The sequence below is a fragment of the Amblyomma americanum genome, chromosome 8 (assembly GCF_052857255.1).
Source record: "Amblyomma americanum isolate KBUSLIRL-KWMA chromosome 8, ASM5285725v1, whole genome shotgun sequence".
NCBI lineage: Eukaryota > Metazoa > Arthropoda > Arachnida > Ixodida > Ixodidae > Amblyomma > Amblyomma americanum.
The window spans coordinates 106,627,755-106,647,403 of record NC_135504.1 but is presented as its reverse complement, the minus strand read 5'-3'; the positions used below and the strand labels follow the sequence as shown (position 1 = coordinate 106,647,403).

The following is a 19,649-nucleotide window of genomic DNA, read 5'->3' as shown; positions in this document are numbered from 1 at the left end:
CGTTAAGCTCTTTCAGGTGCTGGGTCTAGTTCCTTCTGCCAGAGGTCTTCCCTTTTCCATAAACTCTTTATAACGCACTTTTCCTCGGTCATCTTAATTATTGCTGTCTTGTATCGGGGACAACAACTTGCACAAACATTGACAGACTGCTTGTCATCCAGGGAAATTTCCTCCGCGTCATACGCAATAAGCCTCACGACTTTCCTTCTGCTCCCCTTTTCCGTGATCTTAGAACCCTGACACTTCCCGCCTTAATGAATCACCGCCAGGTTTTGTCCTACCTGTAAAGACACAAACAATAAAATAGGTAATCTTTGCTCTCTCGCTAATATTACTCACAAAACGCGTAGCCCCCTACACTACTCGAGCTCCGGAGAATTGGTGTATTCCTCATCTGCGAACTAATTATGGTCAAGAAATTTAAGCTAGAAGTTGCCGAAGTTACTAAATAACCTTACTCAATGTAACACCGACTTTCTCGCTTGTTCTGTAAGAAACCTGCTTGAAATATTTTTGTCCGCATGACTGTGTTCTGCAATAAGCTGTGTACGGCGTTTTTTTCTTTTTGTTTTATTTTTATTATACTGTTTGAATTGCATCTTTTTGTGTCTTGTTTTGGCTTTGCTTTAACTCTAGCCTATTCGTAATCCTTCTCTCCGCCCTGCTCCAGCCACTGTAACGGTACTTGGGAACAGTCATGCTGCCCCTGAGCAGGTTTTTTACCCTTGTATCCCCCACAAACATTGTATCTCCTGGTTTGTGGAAATAAACTCAGACTCAAATTCAAACATCTCTTCCACGCATAGACAGATCGAGAATTCCGGCTTTGTCATGTTCGGTCACTGCTGTGCTTTCTTCTTAGTGCATCTGGAGTCTTAAACGGCGGTCCTCGTTTTCGGTTCGATTAGGACGTAATACCACGGCTCATTGCTTTCGATGGAAGAAAATACTGCGCGTTAATGTCCAAGCGAGATCAGTGGAAAGACATACACTACCGCCGCCTTATAGGATACGAGCACGAGCAACCACCGTCCGGCTCTACTCCATTGTCCTAATGCAGCCGACAATGCGGCACTCTCCAAGGAGGCGCAAAACTTGCCGCCTGCTTTGAAACTCTGTCTTCTGTGTTTTAGCAGTGTTTTATATGAGTAAGACAAAAATTATATTTTTTTGCTAAAGGATGTTCACTGATTTCTTAAAATGAGTTCATATGTATGTGCCTTTCACCGTTGTCCTAGCATATTGTACAGAAGCAGACGACAATCCAGCAGCAAGGAAACGGGAACGCAAAACTTGCCGTCTGCTCTGAAACGTTCCATCGTTGGCTGTGTAACTTTTTTCTAAGTAGACTACTACTTAAGACTAAATTAAGGTACGGTTTATTTACATATATTTAACTGTGCGACAAAGGAACTGCATCATTTATCCCAGACCGATTAATTTAGTTTTCTGTAATAAACAGTGCGTGCATTTCTACCCTCCTCCGCTTTCTTGGCATAATAAACAGCTAATAAGCCACAGCGAGAACCCTTATGCAGTTTTTAATGCTGAGATAGTGCATTTTAAACGGCGTTTTGAAGCACTAGCATCAAGGCAGTGTTGGTTTTAATACTGATGAAATACACGCAATATGCGCACGCTTGGCTTAGGCATCGCATGGTCTCATATATTTATCTTAACTTCGCTTTATTCCTTGCATTCGTGTTCTGTGTGCTTTGGAGTCCTCTGCCACATTCGTTATCCACATGTGGATTATATTGGTTGACACCCGGATTAAAACTGCGGGTGCTTGTGATAATTGCGTTGGCACTCGTATTAAATTGGGTGGGTGCGCTGCGTATTCGGTGTGCGAAATGCACTCAAAGTTACAGACGGCAAGCCGCGTGTACTTGCCGTAAAAACCAGACCTTTCACATCTAGCGAGGTTGAGAAGTAGTTAAACCGCAGCTAAATTTTAGCCTGACCCGTGCGGTTCACCGTCTTCACACTGTATGGAATGTTAAAAAAGCGTTCGTAGAACGGCCCTTGCGGACGTTCAACCTTACACGGTACTTTCGCACTGTTATCCCTTGTCCCGTAGAATTCAGTACTGTTGGCGGTCGTCACCGGTTCTTGCGGAAAAGCCGCATTGGTCGATAGTCTAGTGACACCACACGTGCGGTGGTGGCATAAAAACATTAATTTCCAATTTTCAGTGCTCTACAGTTGCTGAGTGAGAACAAATTTATAGCCGCGTGCAATGTCTTTGCGGATTATAGAGAGCAAGTTATAGTCAAAAATCATCATGCTTAAATATTACAAGCCGCCGCGGAGGTTCAGTGGTTAAAGGGTTGCAGTTGTCTGCTCATCAGCGCAAATTCGAACGCTTTTTTCTGTACTCTCTTCCTCCCTCTATTTTTCATTGTCTTATATTTTATGCAACTTTTGTTTTGTTTTTCTATTTTATTTCTTAATTTTTTATTTTCCTATTGGTCTCATTTTATGTGTATTTTGTTTTTGTTGTTTTTAATTCTTGGTTTTTATTTCACTACATATACGTCGCTTCAAAAACTCTTGCTTATTCAAATTTTTCATTTTTTATTTACTATACAAGTAACGATCGACAGATCAAGCAGACAACTTCCGTCCATAAACTCCGTCCTCACCACTCATCAGCCAAGAAAGGTTTACGCCTTTCAAATTTAGCTGCGGTTGAGAGAGAAAGAGAGAGAGAGAACACTATATTGTTGGAGAGGAAGTCGGGGCACGCCCCTGGGTCTCCGCACGACCCCACTGCACTCAAGTGTTTATGTCCCTAAGGTCCATAACACTGGCAGTCCGGCCAGTGGCGATTGTCTGCACGGCCGCGTCCTCCGAGCGCAGCAGGGCCTCCCAGTCCTCCCAGGTCTTGAGGTCCTCTAGGCCGCGCGGGGGAGGGTCCGCCGGGCACAGGGAGAGGATGTGGAGGGAAGAGGCGAATGGTTCTGGGCACAAGGTGCAGGCAGGATTGGGGAAGGAGGGGTGATAGTGGACTAGGGTCAGGGGTGAGGGGAGTGTGTGTGTGTCTGTAGTTTGCGCCAGTGTTGCGTGTTTGTTATCTAGGGAGGGGTGGGGGGGGTAGAGCTGGCGCGAGGCTCTGTAGGCATGCGTCATCTCGCTGAACGAGTGCATTCGCTCCCTCGCGAATCCCCGATCCGAGGCCACCTGAACCCGGTTTAAAGAACCTCGGGCTAAAAGGTTGGCGGCCTCGTTTCCGGGATTCCCGGAGTGCGCAGGCACCCATATAAGCTCTACATGGCGGGGTGGGGGTTCATCGGGCGAGCCCAGTATGCCAAAAGCAGGGGCGTGGACTCGGCCTCGCGCACAATATAGAATTGCAGTTTTATAGTCTGTTAAAATTTACTGGGGTTCCGTGCGGGTGATGGCAATTGCGATGGCGGCTTCCTCTGCAGCCTCTGGGGTGGTGTCAGGGGGGAGAAGTAGTCTGAGGAGGGCAGATGAAGAGCAGTCCACCACGGCTGCGGTTGCTTCGTCACCCGTGCAGGCGGCGTCCACCCATACGGCGTCCGGCTCCGAGCCGTACACTCGCTGGAGTGCTTCCGTGCGGGCTCTGCGGCGCTGCTCATGGTGGGAGGGGTGCATATTTTTGGCAGTGGCTTGATGTCCAGCTCTCGGTGAAGGGATCGAGGAATGGGGAGGAGGGTTGGGTCGTTGGCCGGTATTCTGATTCCGAGGGAGTCCAGGATATACCGGCCTGTGGAGGTTTGTGTAAGCCTTATGTATTGGGCCTGTCGATGGGTCTCCACGAGTTCCCCGATGGTGTTGTGGAGGCCCAGGCCTAGTAATCTGTCTGTGGGGGTGTTGAGGGGAAGATGAAGTGCGACGTTGAATGCCTTGCTGATCAATGCATCCAAAGTATTTATGTCGTGTTTGGATAGTTCTAGGTATGGGGTAGTGTAGAGCACACAGCTGAGGACAAAGGCATGAATGAGGCGACAGAGGTCGCGCTCCTTCATGCCTCTATGATGGCCCGAAACTCTGCGGACGAGATGCGATATCGCGCCTGCAACCTGCTTGAGTTTCTTGAGGGTGGTGGTGTTTTTGCCATCGTTCTGGATATGCAGGCCCAATACGCGGAGGGTGTCAACCTCCGGTACCGGGTCCCCATTCAGTTCGATGGCAATGGGGGAGCGGGGGAAGGGTTGGTTCTTAGGCCGGATGAGGAGCAGTTCGGACTTCTCTGGGGAACAAGACAGTCCGATGTTCTGTGCATAAGTTTGGGTGAGGGTGGCTGCTTCCTGTAAGGTGTTCTCTATGTCGCCGTCACTGCCGTGGGTGGTCCACAGTGTGATGTCGTCGGCATAAAGAGTGTGCTTAAGGTGGGGAATAGTTGCCAATTTTCGGGAGAAGGGGATGAGGGTGATATTAAAGAGGAAGGGGGAGAGGACGGACCCTTTAGGGGTTGCGATACTCTGAAGCGTGTAGGAGGGGGAAGAGAGAGGTCCAAAATGTATCTCAGGGCCACCGCGGTGGCTGAGTGGTTATGGCGCTCGGCTGCTGGCCCGAAAGACGCGGGTTCGATCCCGGCCGCGGCGGTCGAATTTCGATGGAGGCGAAAATCTGGAGGCCCGTGTACTGTGCGATGTCAGTGCACGTTAAAGAACCCCAGGTGGTCGAAATTTCCGGAGCCCTTCACTACGGCGTCCCTCATAGCCTAAGTCGCTTTGGGACGTTAAAACCCTCATAAACCAAATAAACCAAAATGTATCTCAGCCTTGCGGTCAGTGAGGAATATTTGAATGTAGGTGTACGTGCGCGCCCCCACATTCAATGGAGATAGGGCAGTCATGATCGCCTGATGTTCGATGCGATCAAAAGCTTTGGAGAGATCCAAAGCTAAGACTGCCTTTGTGTGACCAGGCAGAAGCGGGTTGAAAATGTAATGTGTGAGTTGCAGCATGGCGTCCTGTGCGGATAGATGGGGGCGGCATCCCACCCTGCTATGCGGGTATAGATTGTTGTCCGCCATGTGCGTTGTGAGTCTTGCTAACACAACAAGCTCGAAGTGCTTTTCGAGGCATGAGGTTAGCGAAATCGGGCGAAGGTTTTGAAGTGTAAGTGTTTTGTTGGTTTTGGCTATGAATATTACCTTCGCGTGGCGCCAGGACTGGGGGAGGATACCCTCCCTCCAGCACTGGTTGAAGTATTGCGTAATTTGGGTGATCGATTGGTCGTCCAGATTACGGAGCATGGAGTTTGTGATTTGGTCTGCACCAGGTGCGGAGTTGGTTCGGAGAGTCAGGAGGGCCACTCTGACTTCCGTCTCAGTGATGTCTGTGTCGAGTGTTGGATTGGCTGGTCCTGTGTAGGTGGGTAGAGGTGTGGGGGCACCCGGAGAGGTGTATGTGTTCTGAAGTGTGTTTATGAGGGCCTCGGGATCGTCAATATGTTGGTGTGTGAGGCGTGTCACGTGGTGTTGTGTTGATGATTTGATGTTTGTGGAGTCGATGAGGTGTCGGAGGAGTTGCCATGCGCGTTGGCTGGACAGGTTTCCGGCGATGCCGTCACATACCTGTCCCCAGTTGGATCGGCAGAGCTCCTCCAAGTGTTGTTGGATTTATGTCTGCAGCGCGGCCAGCAGCTTTTTAAGTGTCTTGTTATAATTATTGCCTTTCCAGCGTTCCAGGAGGCTGTGATAAGCTCCCAGAGGTGGGCTAGGTGTGTGTCCAGGGTAGGGGTTTCGGTGGTCGTTTCAATGTGTTGCGTGTTGTGGTGAACGTCATGTTGAGTGATTGCACCCAGGCGTCGATCTCTGTGATAGGAGTGTCTGGGTGGGCGGTGCGTGCAGCGCGAAGTGCGTCCCAGTTAACCAGTTTATGTGTTGAATAGGAGTGACGGGGCGGTTTGTACGGGACAGTGATTTGTATAATGTAATGATCACTGCCCAATGTATGTTGAGTTCTGTTCCAGGTAACACCGCGGATGTAGCGGCTCAGCGTCAGGTCCGGACTGGTGCCCATGCTGACACTGTTGCCGATCCGCATGGACATCTGAAACGTGTTGTGAACAGTGAGCTGGAGGTTCTGGAGGAGCAGCCACAGCCTGCGACCTCGATGTGTCGTGGTTGTGTATCCCCAGTCAGTATGCTGACTGTTGACGTCCCCACCAATTAGTAGAGGATGTTTTTCTGCTAGGTGGTGTAGCTCTCGCTGAAGTGATACTAACGAGACCATCGGCTGGGACGGGGGGTGGTATATATTTGCTATAAAGATTGAAGGAAGTGTATGTGTGTTATGTATAAGTTCAGTGATCACGCAGGGTGTCTCAGACGTGATGTGGAGTTTTATAGGTGAGGCTGCGGTGGAAGAGTGTGGACGCCCTGGGTTTGCTAGTGGTGTCTGAGTGCGTAGATGTGTAGCTGGGGAGGGTTGCCCGGTGTGCAGTCTCCTGAAGAAATATATGGGGAGTGGGCGTGAGGGTGGGAAGGAGAAGTTGCAGAGGAGCGCGCTTGGCCCGGAAACCGCGGCAGTTCCAAGCTAAAATAGGAAGAGAATTAGTGTTCCGCCCCGCCATATTGGAGAGTCGGGGGGTTGAGGAGGGGAGTGAGACGGGTGTCAATTGGTATGAGTTCAGCAAAGGGGTTTGTGCTTGCGGAGGTAGGAGGGGAGGAGTGGAGGTGGTCTGAATTTGGGTGAAGCGATGGGTAAGGTTATGTTCCATGAGTTCCATCATCTTGGTAAGCATAGCGTCCATGCTCTGCTCAAGTTTTCGGTGAGGGTGGCGGCAAGGTCATTGAATCCGGCCTCAAGGCGGGCGTCTAGCTCTTTTAGTTTGTGGTCAAATTTGGCATCCAGCCCAGCGAATCTAGCGTCTATTTCAAGGGGTATTGGAGGCGGCGTGGCGTCTGAGGTGCGCTGCTTCTTTGCAGGAGGGGTGCTCGAAGTGTCTGTGGATGGGGATGTCGGGTTAACGAGGGGGGGTGCGGGTTGAGAAGGTAGAGAAGGGGTGGGGCTGCTTAAAAGGGAGGAGAGACGGCTTACCTCGTCGCGCAAGGCCCGGAGTTCCTGACATCTAGAATCTTCTTGGGAGGACTGGGGTGGCGGGGGATGACGGGTGGCGTTGCCGGAAACGCGGTCTGCCCAAGTGAGACGTGAGGAGTTTTTGCTGCTGTTCTGTAGGTTTCTGGAACTTGATCGGGAAGCCGTCAGGCTGCGTCCGTTGGTCGTGCTTTGTTGATCGCGGCGAGACAGCCGCGATTTAAACGGAGGAGAGAGAGCGTTCCTCGGGGACGCTAGTTTACGGCCCCGTGCTTTGCAGTTCCCAGTTCCGGTCATATGTGGGCCCCCACAGAGAATGCAGCTGGGGGTATGTGATGGCACATCTTCTTTGGGATGGGGTTTCCCGCAGCGGGGACATTAATGAGATCTTGGGTGGACACACACATCCGCCCGATGGCCTGGGACGCGGCAGTTCGTGCAAGCGTCTATATGCCCTCGGTACGGTGTACACCTGTGGAAGGCTCCTTCATAAATAATGGCGTGTGGCACAGGTCCAGCACGAAAGGTGACTAGAATGGAACGCGTGGCCCCCATTCGGCGGGCGTCCACGATGGGGGCTTCTGGGTTGCCGGTGATGAGGTCCTGGAGAAGAGCTGTCGGGGTCTCATTCCAGTATGCATTGGAGATTACTCCGCGTACCGCTCCGTCCGGTGGCGCTATATAAGCTGCGACTGCGAAGTCCTTTGCTTGGTGTTGGATCTTGGTTATGCTAACCAGCGCGAGTGCGTCAGCTTGTTGGGGCGTGCTTACTGTGCACGTGTTGCTGACTGGGTGAACCCTGATTTGGGTACGCGTTGGTTCTTGAAGCTGGGACGCCGCTCGGAGGATGGTTTTCCGTAGTAGTCGGGGCGGAAGCAGGTTCAGCTGCAGCCCGCCTCGAGACCTGAAGATGATCTTGTAGTCAGCAGCCGGGAGCGTCGGCTGCTGCCGCGAACGCTGCGCCGCTGCGCGCGTTGCTTGCAGGTGCGACTTGTCAGGGCCTGCAGTAGGTTAGAAGGCGGCACCGCTTGCACACGCTGCGGTTTCCTGGCTTGTTGACGTACAGCGGTCCCTGGAGCGAGCAGGCACACTAAAGATCTGAGTCCAGTCCCTTGGGTCGTAGTCGCGGGGGTGAAGAATCTCTCCTTGCACCTGCACCTCCATGGTGGTGTGTTCACGGGGGCGCGACCGCGAGCGAGCGCGGACACAGGAAGAGGAGTCGTTGGCGCAGCGCGCTTGTAATCCAGGAAACGGCGCGCGCGCGCGAACGCTCAGGCCGGATGCTGGGATGCGATTGCCGCCGAGATTGGAAGAAGTTCCAGCGGTAGCACGGAGAAACGCGACTGCTCTCCTCGGAGGTTCCAGGCGGTCTTCAAGTAACCCTGAACCTGGTTACAGTGCGAAATCTATAATGTGGGGCATGTAGACGCGCCTTGGCGTCTCTAACGTTGAGTGCGTTCCGCGCACTGGATGGACAGTGCGCCCACCCCGCCACCCTGGCAGAAGGGGGTTAAATTAATGCATGGTTGATCGCGAGAGGTTGGTCCACGAATGAATGCCGCGGCCTATAGCTGCAGTGCCACGTGTCTGCCATAACGTTGTCAGCGCCAATGCATGCAGCTCACATTTCTCTCTCACCACCGCCACATAACTCAAAGCCCGGTTGAGGCGTTCACTGACCCAAGAAGCCATTTATGCGCCCTTCTTTTCCTCAAAATCTTCGCAGTCTAGAACGTTGTCAACGCCGACGCCAATGTAACAGAATGAACGCCGAGGGCCTATAGAAACAGAGGCGAGCGCTCCGTTTCGGCGGCCGCTCAGTGACATCACAGCTGTCACGTTATTTCTCTTCGGTTCAGTGTCAAACTCGTGCACACAGCGAAGGAGCTAAGGAGCGGTGTAGTAAAGCTTCGCTTTAAAATGATTAAAACGAATGATTAGAAGGTCTCAACATGATCACCCGTCATTAGTGCACGTGAGCATATAAAGTAAATGTTTCGCCAAAAAACAAAACTGGGCAATAGGTCGGATACCTGCCGCGGTGGCTCCCGGCTAATAAGCGCTCGGCTAGTAAGCCGGAGTACCCGAGTTCGAACCCAACCACTGCGGCCGTGTTTCGATGGAGGCGAAACGCATAGGCGCCCTTGTGCTGTGAGCTGTCGTGAAGTTGTCGAAATCACTTCTATGAACTTCGCGCTGCACGCACTGCTCGCCTAGACACTCCCATCAGAGACATCGACGCCTAGGCGCAATCACTCAAGCATGACGTTCAGAACAATACGCAAGGAGCGGCCCTCCTGACTGTCCGAACCAACTCCGCACCTGGTTCAGACCAAATCGCACATTCCATGCGCCGTGATCTGGGCGACCAATCGATCACCCAAATTACGCAATACTTCAACCAGTGCTGGAAGGAGGGTATCCATCCAGAGTCCTGGCGCCACGCGAAGGTATTATTCATACCCAAACCTAACAAACCACTTTCACTACAAAACTTCATGCCTCGGGAAGTTCCTCGAGCATATTGTGTTACCGAGACTCACAACGCATATGGCGAACAACAATCTATACCCGCACTGCATGGCGGGATTCCGCCCCCACCTGTCCACAAGAGACACCATGCTCCAATTCACACACGACATTTTCGACCCGCTTCTGTCTGGTGATATCAAGGCAGTCTTAGCTTTGGATCGCCCTAAAGTTTTTGATCGCATTGATTACGCGATCATGACTGCCCTATCTGCATTGAATGTGGGTGCGCGCATAAACACCTACATTCAAGCATTCCTCATTGACCGCACAGCTGAGATGCATTTTGGCCCTCGCTGTTCCCTGTCCTACACGCTCCAGAGTATCGAGCCCCTCCAGGGTGTGTCCTCTCCCCCTTCCTCTATAACATCACCCTCATCCTCCTTTCCAGAAAGTTGGCAACTATTTCCCACCTCAATCACACTCTTTATGTCGACGACATCACACTGTGGAGCACCCACTGCAGTTAGGCGACATAGCGAAAACTTTACAGGAAGCAGCCAGCCTCACCCAAAATTATGCACGGAGCATCGGACTGTCTTGCTCCCCAGAGAAGTCTGAACTGCTCCTCATTCGACCTAAGAGCCGCCGCTACCTCCGCTCCACCGATTTGAATGGATACCCGATACCGGAGATTGACACCCTCCGCATATGGGGCCTGCATATCGAGAACGATGGCAAAAACACCACCACGCTCAAGAAACTCAAGCAGGTTGCAGGCGCGATATCGCATCTCATCCGCAGAGTTTCGGGCCAACATAAAGGCATGAAGAAACGCGATCTCCATCGCCTCAGTCATGCCTTCGTCCTCAGCTGTGTGCTCTGCACTACCACATACCCACAACTATTCAAACACTAAATAAGTGCTTTGGATGCCTTGATCAGCAGGGCATTCATGGTCGCGCTTCACTTTCCCCTCAACACCCCCACAGAATGATTACTAGGCCTGAGCATCCACAACACGATCGGGGAACTCGTCGAGACCCATCAACAGGCCCAATAGATAAGGCTTACACAAACCTACACAGGCCGGTATATCCTAGACTCACTCGAAATCAGAATGCCGGCTAACGACCTAACTCTCCTCCCAATTCCTCGACCCCTGCATCGAGAGCTGGTAATCAAGACACTGCTGAGAGATATGACCCCTCTCACCATAAGCAGCGCCGCAGAGCTCGTGCGAAGGCACTCTACCGAGTGTACGTACGGCTCCGAGCCGCACGGCGCATGGGTGGACGCTGCCTGCATGGGTGACGAAGCAGCCTTAGCTGTCGCGGACTCCTCTTCATCGGCTCTCCTCACACTACCTCTCTCCCCAGACACCGCCCCAGAGGCTACAGAGCAAGCCGCCATCGCCAATTGCTATCACCCGCATGGAAGTCCGGTACATTTTACCAGACTATAAAACCACAATTCTAAATGTTGCGCGAGGCCGAATCCCTGCTTTTGGCATAATGGCCTCGCCCGATGCACCCTCACTCCGCCATGTGACGCTTATATGGATGCCTGCCCACTCCAGGAATCGCGGAAACGAGGCCGCTAACTTTTCAGCCCGAGGTTCTTTAAACCGGGCTCAGGTGGCCTCAGATCGGAGATTTGCGAGGGACCGATGAACTCGTTCAGCGAGATGACGCAGGCCTACAGATCCTCGCGCCAGCTCTAGCCCCCTGCCTCATTCCTCCCTAGAAAACAAACACGCAACACTCTGGCGCAAACTTCAGACACACACTCCCCCCACCCCTGACCCTAGCCTACTATCATGCCTCCTTCCACACTCGTGCCTGCACACTGTGCTCAGATCCCTTCGCGTCTTCCCTGCACATCCTCTCCATCTTGCCAGAAGACCCTCCCCCGCGCGGCCTAGAGGACCTCAAGACCTGGGAGGACTGGTCGACCCTGCGGCGCTCGGATTACCCGGCCGTGCAGACCATTGCCACCGGCCGGGCTGCCAGTTTTATAGACCTTTGGGACATAAACACTTCAGAGCAGTGGGATCGTGAGGGGCCCATCAATTCCTCTACACCAGTAAAGTTTTTCACTCTCGCTCGAAATCCCTACTGAGCCCTCCACACTATGGCACCTCTTCCTTTCTTCTCTCGTCCTTCCTTTATCGCTTCCCTTACGTCGCCGTTCAGGTGTTCGCCGAGACGTGAGGCAGATACTGCGCCATTTCCTTTCTCCAAAAACCAATCTTCAATTTTCAATTTGAATTGGTCGGAAATCGAACACCTGACCCTTTAGCTGTGACACGGACATTTTGTGTCCAGGCCATGCATACACATTTGTGTGGTTTGGTTAAAGCTGGACTCAGGTATATACCTTGTGGTCCTTCCCACGCGGAAATAGCGACGGGGGCAGGAGGAATCGTTGACGGGACTCATTAACGCTATCGCTTCATACCCTTCAAAGCTGTGCTTAAGGGTCCCTGAAATTATTTTATCATCGTTCCGGTTTTGATCAAGAAAGGAAGTAAAATGAAAAACCCAGGTAGCACGTCACATCAGGCCAATATTAAGAAACCCGTTGGAAAACCATGGCCCTCAGTAGGCCCAGAGTTCCCAATGAGCATCTGATATTGGCTGAACCACTCACTAACACATCCAATGATGGCTCCGGTTCTCCATCGCTTTTCGAGCACTTGCTGTGCCATCATCAAATCATGGCTATCAGGGGCTTTGTTAGCCAGAATTCTCGCACTCTTTGCCATTGCTGGCTGTCCCATCTTGGAATCATGGCTATTACGGGCCATGTTAGCCAGAGTGCCCCCCTATTTGCCAGAATTTTCTATGCCATTCTAGATAGCTGTCTATATTAGCCTAGCTTTGCCATGACTCTTCCAGCGTTAAAAGTATACTGGCAGACGCTGGTCAACCTTGTGCCATCTGCTAATACGGCATAGCAACGTTCTATATTGCCACAACAGAGACAGTTTATGATTTTCTAAACTTGTAAAAACTGATTTGAGCGCTCTATACAATGTTTGAGACCTCTATTGGTCTGTCTCGTCTAAATATAACTATAATTCGCATCAATATGTGGCCAAAGTAGATGTTTTACGTCGATCCGTGACATCAAAACACTTGTTCTTGGAGCGCACTATATCATTTGAGCAGTCTTTAGTAGCGCTGTGCTATTACTCTATTACTAAACTGCAGATCTATCGTAACATCCATGCTACGCAGACTGCTAAGTGGCATTTGAGTCAAAGGATATTCGAAACTTCGAATGGCATTCGGACCAAAGGGAGCTGTAAGGTGCTTCACAACAATTTCCAAAGGCATTCGGAAGCATTCCAAACGCATTCGCTCGCTGTATAGCAATGGTGCTGCTGTCATCGAGTTTTGTTCTCTCCGTTCGCTGATTTTACGTGGTACAACGAGGTGACGACGACTTCGGGGGTGGTCGGTGGAATGTGCATATTCCGGCACAGACGAACCGGTCTGGCGCATAAGACCGACAACGACACCATCCAGACCAACCACTACATATCTACAGAATTCTTTGGTTAATACTTTGCAACTATAAGTGGCTGCAACTAAAAATTAAATATTCTTTTAAAAAGCACCGAAAATTTAGTAATTAACAATTGTTGGCTGGCGTGACCCTAAGGTTATGATCCGTGTAATTATATATGGCTTATCCGAGACGGTAATCAACAGATGTTCCTTTCTGAGAAGTGCACAGACAGAGCTCACGCTGCAACCTTTCTTCGATTTTTGTTCATAATAACCCATCTATTTGTCATGAAATTTATGTATTTGAAAGTTTTTTTGCACGCTCTGCTTGCGCAAGTATCTGAAAACCAGCCCAATGGTGCCTCTTTCTAAAAAATAAAATAACTTCCGTTTCATGAACTTTTTATTAAAAACCAATTTTTGCTTCACTCTAGAGAATTCACTGCCACACCGCGCAGCGCGTCTGCTTAATGGAGATCCTAAATCAAACGTAATAACTTATTGCAAATGCATTCACTAAGCCGACTTTGTGGGCAATTTTAGTAACGTCCAAAACCAAAGCAGTGGCCTAATAGTTTACATATTTACGCGTAAGTTGCGAACGCGCGAAATATTAGGCCGCCGCTTCATAATCGCACGCAGTCACGCGCTAAGAGATTCTTACGCTTCCGTACGTCGTTTCCTGTGATCGCGCCTTTCCGTGTGTTTCCCGATTTGCTTTTTCCTTCCTTTTCTGCAAATCGCACTGTTGCAAATTGATATTTTTGTGCATTTTGTTATTCTGTTGCGTAATTTCCTTTGAGCACTATAGCTCTTGCTTACGTCTATGCTTATTTCCTTGCACATTACTTTCTTTATTTCGAACATTACCTTTATTATTGAAAAGAATCGTAAATATTTGCGATTTACAATTCAACTTGATTTTGTTTGTTTTTGCTTTTATGAGTGAAATTCCACACCAGCCAAAAATTTCAAGATTCTTCGACGACCAGAGAATAAATTCATAATGCGATACAGTGCGAATAAAGACGGGGACGAAGCGGTGTCTTGTCTCGCTTCGTCCCCGTCTTTATTCGCGCTGTTTCGCATTACGGAAAAATACCAACTAGCCCGATCTGCCACTCTTGCAGAGAATAAATTTACTGACAATTGGTGTTTCACGTGTATTAACTTAGTTTGTTTGCCACATGTACTGCATATAACACTATGAAAGAGTGAGAATTTGCTTCCACCATATTTTGTTTATAGCTTTATTTTTTGTTACTTTATGGTAACATTTTTAACGTTATCGAATTGACAAGTGGCGCCACAAAATACGCGAGTGTCTGAAGTCGTTTTGGCGAAATCCATCTCGAAACTTCACGTTTTTCGTTTCCAAGTTTTTGATCATTCTTGTTTTTGTTAGTAGCTATTTATTAATAAAATAACAATGGAAAGAAAAAAATTTTGCAGCTTGGCGTCTCCCATGAGAACCTGAAGCGCTTGAGCTGCGACTAGCGGGAATAAAAGGATAGGGAGATGAAAGGGAAAGAGAAAGGGTGGAGCGATAGTGAGAAAGTCTTGAAGTAGTAGCTAATGTACACGATATAAAAAATAAATAAAATGGAAATAAATGCGGGATGCTGCGCCGTGCATGATAGGCGTACTGATGGCCGAACACTATGCTTTTCCTCAGGCTTTGCAACAATACTTTGACGCTTCCGCGTTTCCCATAGCCTTGTTTCTTATAGACATTGCCTTCTGTACTGCTCATAACTCATTCTTTGAGAATTCCGAACCCCTTTCAGGTTTTCTTACCCCCATCTCTTCTCTCTTTCAAGTGTCCTATCTCCCCAACTCTTCTCTCGGCCGTGCTTTTTTAGGTAGTGCACTAATCACCTACCCTGGGAAGCGCATTTTTTAAATGCGTTAGCACTTACTCATCACGTTTCGAGATTTCGTGGGGTCTGCTACCACCGTTGATCACAGCGCCATCTGTGGCAGCAACTACTCATAACGTTTCGAGAGGTTTCCTACCACCCTGAGATTAAAGCGCTATCTGTGGCTGCAACTATAAAACAGCGCATCTCGCATTGAGACTTGTAGCGCCATCTACAGAAACAGTGTAGAAACAACCACCTGCCGCCTGCCAATAATGACATCATGGTCCAATGTGGTGTATAGAGGTGTAACTATGTGAGTATGACGTCAGGGGACGAAATGGTGGCATAGTTTAGGTCTATCGGGTACATGATTACGGCTATTATTGCGCCCCCTCACAGAATAATATCCTAAAAGGAGTAGGAAAGCTTCCCCGTTACGGACCGCAATACATCTTCCTCTGTTGATACCAGGAAAAATGAAAGAGAAAGTGCACAGGCCTGCCCACTTGCTCAAGTTGAGGCACAGTCACTACCACATGCAGAAGCAGAAAGTAGGAAAGTTTAAAGATAGGATAGAAAGATAGGATAGAAAAGACGCGCGCTACGCAATGCCTATATACTTGCGTTCGTCTATATATACTCCGACAACAACGGGCACTCATCTGGCGACAGTTTTAAACCGAATTTAGTAAGCAAATAAAACCGTATGGGTTGTGGTAGAGAAATAAAACCATAATTAAATAATAAGTAGACGTCGTATACATGCAACTACTAATTGAAGCGTTACCATATCGCACCGCAGGCCGAACTCTAGGCCCACTTTTACCCCCAAAGAAGCAAATTCCGTTTGGGACGTATCCTGACGGGGTGCAACTCGACAACGGGTAGACGTGCATCGTAATGTCTCTTTTAGATAGCGCAAGGCGAGGATTGTTTCGCCAGGCGGCGTGCGTGTACGCGTAGCCGAGCACGGTGGCAATCCACCCCGTTTTATAAGGTCCGTTTATCCAAATAAGTGGCGCGTTGCTTTTCGCTTTCTTCATCTAGTAAACCAAGCAGCTAACCCTCATTACTTGAACGTCCTCCAGACGGCGGCAACATTTTTTTCTTTATGATTTTGCTCACATTCTCGTAGCTGTTTCCTCTATGCGCTTTTCCGTTCGTGTCCCCCCCCCCCCCATCGAGATCTTCCTATCTCTGCCTTTCAGTTGAAAACTTTTTCTCGCGACCACAAATGTTGTGTAAGAGAAAATGATTCCCCCCCTGCAGCCACCCCCTGCTCCCATCATCGTCGCCTCCCCTGCCCTTCGTCACAGCGCGACTCGTCACCACGACACATCCTTGACTGGCAGGTCTTGCCTTATCTGGCACAGCGGCGCCCAACCGCACAACCAGAGCGACGAAAAAGCAGGCACACTCGAGCTAGCACCGTTCGTAGTCTGCGAAAGCGAAACGCCATATCCGATACCACACGAGAGCTCCGACGCGGCTTTCTATCCTGGTCTACAATGTCTTATTTGTAAGTACCACATTTATTTTATCTTGAGATACGTTTGGAAATAAATGTTGTTTTGGGAGTAAGTGTTGATCTGACAACATGCGGCTTTATTTTTTCCGGCAGGAAAAGAGAACGAGACAAAGCACAAGGACGACTTCTATGTATCTACTCTCATTGCGAAATGTCTGGCTTCACATCGTGCGCTGTACAAATCTACTCGAATCTTCAGAACTTTATTTTTCGTCTTCGGTGCCAAACATTCACAACTTTGTAGAACAGCTGGTTTGAGTTAATGTGACCTCACATCCGATGTATTTAGGAATACGTTTGTCATGTACCGCTTATGAAGGGCAGGTATCAGAACTGCTTAGTGTTTCACTGCAGACCAGCCGGGAAGATTGTGTGTACTACTTCCGTACTGTTTCTCTTTGGATTTCGCAATTTCAGGTGCAACTGAAAATCCGCAATTTACGGTTAAAGCTTTTGCCCAAGTTATCTCTCAATGAAAAGAAAGGCATTACTCTGGACTGTCATACCGGTGTTTTTGTGTGTTTTTTGTCATATTGAATATCTTTACTGGAGGTGCGACACGGTGCACTAAAAGAAAAATTAACCACTTGGTACAAGGCAAATTCAATTTCACTTTATGCGGTTAACGCGGCATTAGTTGTTGCAGATTATCCGGTAATATGTGTTGCGAGTGTCTTCCGCGGGCTGTTCCTCACAAAATTCAGTGTTATTTAATCATTTTTGTTTTTGTCCTGTGACAGCCATTACAACATCATGCATCTCTTTGCAGGCTCGACGCATCGTGACGTCATCGTGCGCGAGCTGGACAAGGAATTTGTTTAAATGCAGTACAAGAGTGCTTTTGCAAGAGGAGTGCAACGATTACTTCCGATATGACTAATCAGTTCGCTGGAAAACAGCTTCGTTAAGCACTCTATGGATGCCTTGCTCGTGCTACAGCAGCTTGCCGAGCTACGTTGTCCAACCTGAGTCATCTGCACGCAGCGAACTTGGAAAAAAATTATTTTCACAGAGCTTTTGCCACCATGCTCTTGGGTCCTCATTTCCATTAATTACTAGAAAGCTGGTATTAGCGCAAGCAATCCTGCATGAACTAGAAGCGTGGTCCTTGTCTCTCGATGCAATAAACAGGTCTTTTTCCTTCATTTTTTGGCACCCTGATTTATGAATATTTACTAGGTTAAATAGTACATCCACAGTTTCAGTCATTGCCCAGTGGGTCATTATGTTGTATGTGCCAATTTTCGAAAGCAGGATACCAGTGTATGAAAGCTGGATTTCAATCTTTAAAAGCTGGATACCAATGTTCGAAAGCTGGATGCCTGAGTTCGAAAGCTCGAAAGGCAATCCGGGGCCTTTACTGGCCCATGTCGCGGAACTAACGCCAGGCCTGCGCTGGCCGCTCGATCGGCCGAACCTTGCCCGAAACCAGCCTGAAAGTGCGGCGAATGTGTCAAAGTGGTAGCGCATTGCCTGAATGCCAATGTAGGAGCGCCGTTCATTCTAATTTTTGCCAATGATTGCACGGTTTTCGCCTGATTCTGTTGTGCTGCCTGGGAAAAAGATATTGACAGGTGGCACCACAGTAGCAGGTATATTAGAAGCAGTGAGCCTTGAAGGAGAATTTATGCCTATTGATTGAAGGTGCAATACAGACGGAAATTAAATTTTTAACGATATTATACGAATAATTGCGAAAGTACTTTCAATTATATCTTGAAATCAGCTTTTCTAGGTACAAAATCAATTTATGACGTATCCTTCCCTGTGACATTATGGCGGTCGCATTTAATGTGTGCGCGGGTCTAGGAAATAGGGGGCATACTTACCTGGTGCTGGGCCATCCTTGGTCGGGATGGAGGAGCCTCCAGGATGAGACGTGGGCATTGCACTGCGCCTGCATTGACTCCTGCCACTTCCTCAATAGAGGCAGATGGAGCATGGAATTTTTGGTAGTGGGGCACAGCGTGCGCGCGTCCCCCCATCTATAGTCAACCGCAAAAATCAGAACTTTGACGTGCACGGACATCAAACGGGCTCCAGGATGAGCCGTAGGCGTTGCACTGCGCCCGCGTTGATACCTGCCACTTCCTCAATAGAGGCCGATCGAGCATGCAATTTTAAAAGCGTTAGCTCTTACTAATGACGTTTCTCGATTTTGCGGGCTCTACTACTACCTCCCGCCGAAGGGAGGAATTCCGCAAGTCGAAGGAATTCAAGATGGCGGCCCTCATAATAAATCGATATAGCAAACTAATTGGCGACAGACTGCTCACGTCATTATATCGAATTTGGGATTGATTGGTCACGTCGCTGATATATCCAATTGATGATTGATTGGTGACGTCGCTTACAAATGCAAGAATTCAAGTTCTAATTTCCATTGGTGCACAGCTAACGCTGCTTACTTCAACCCCCACTTCGATGAATTTGCGGGCCTTCCCTCGCCCTCCTCCTCAGATTGTCGGCCCTCCCTCACTAACCGTCATTTTAAAATTCGAGTTCTATTTCTAGTCTCCAACATCTGGCGATATTACTAAGTATTAAACATACAAGAGAAGCCCTCAAGGCTCTGCTGAATGAGAGGCTAGATGCTTATACGGTTGTGTGCGTGCGGGTACGTGTGTGTGAGCTGTTTGAGCTAATGTGTGAGACAAAACCGAGACAGTTACAAGTTGGGCCCTAAAATACGACTGTGGCTTTACTTCTGGCACGCACTGCATGCATACATGTGCCCTGCACTTATAATATTTCATTGTTATCTCTATTATTTTTCTTATACTGCAATCCCCGCTGGGGATATTAGCAGGGCAGGATACAGATAAGTAAACACAAGGTAATAACACAGGCAATGAACAGAAGAACAAAGTAGAATAACGTGGCTTGAACATTTTGAAAAATAAGCATACACAACAGATATTTAAACAATACTGTAAAGAATACTGCAGCCGCCCTAGTATCCTGCTATCGTTTTTTGTTTTTGTTTCGCTTAAAACTGCTGTCTGTAACGCACGATGTCGACAGACAGGAAGAAGGCATAAGCAACATTGGTGACTGGAGTAAAAATGTCCTTCAGTCGGTCCGCGAGGCAACAGAGAAGGTAGAGGTTGACGAAGAAGTCGAGAAAGTAGATCGTCACATGGTCCGTCTCTGGCGCAAGAAGAAAGATCTTGAAACGTTTGAAACGCGAATCGCGCACAAGAGAGGGAACAGGAACTTGCGAAGACATTTGGCCGTGCTTAACATCGAAATCGAAGAG

At 48.9% G+C, this 19,649-nt stretch overlaps 1 long non-coding RNA gene and 1 other non-coding gene across 2 annotated transcripts in view; both read left to right on the top strand.

Moving 5' to 3' along the window:
* Positions 1-17,219, top strand: part of LOC144100616 (uncharacterized) — a 67,456-nt gene extending 50,237 nt beyond the window's left edge. The window contains exon 4 of the long non-coding RNA XR_013307758.1: positions 17,160-17,219. This is a non-coding gene — a long non-coding RNA (uncharacterized LOC144100616). The remainder of the gene's footprint in view (positions 1-17,159) is intronic.
* Positions 17,220-18,211: 992 nt separating this feature from the next.
* Positions 18,212-18,374, top strand: LOC144102875 (U1 spliceosomal RNA). Its single transcript, XR_013308254.1, has one exon. It is a non-coding gene; the product is annotated as a U1 spliceosomal RNA (small nuclear RNA).
* The last annotated feature ends 1,275 nt before the right edge of the window (positions 18,375-19,649 follow it).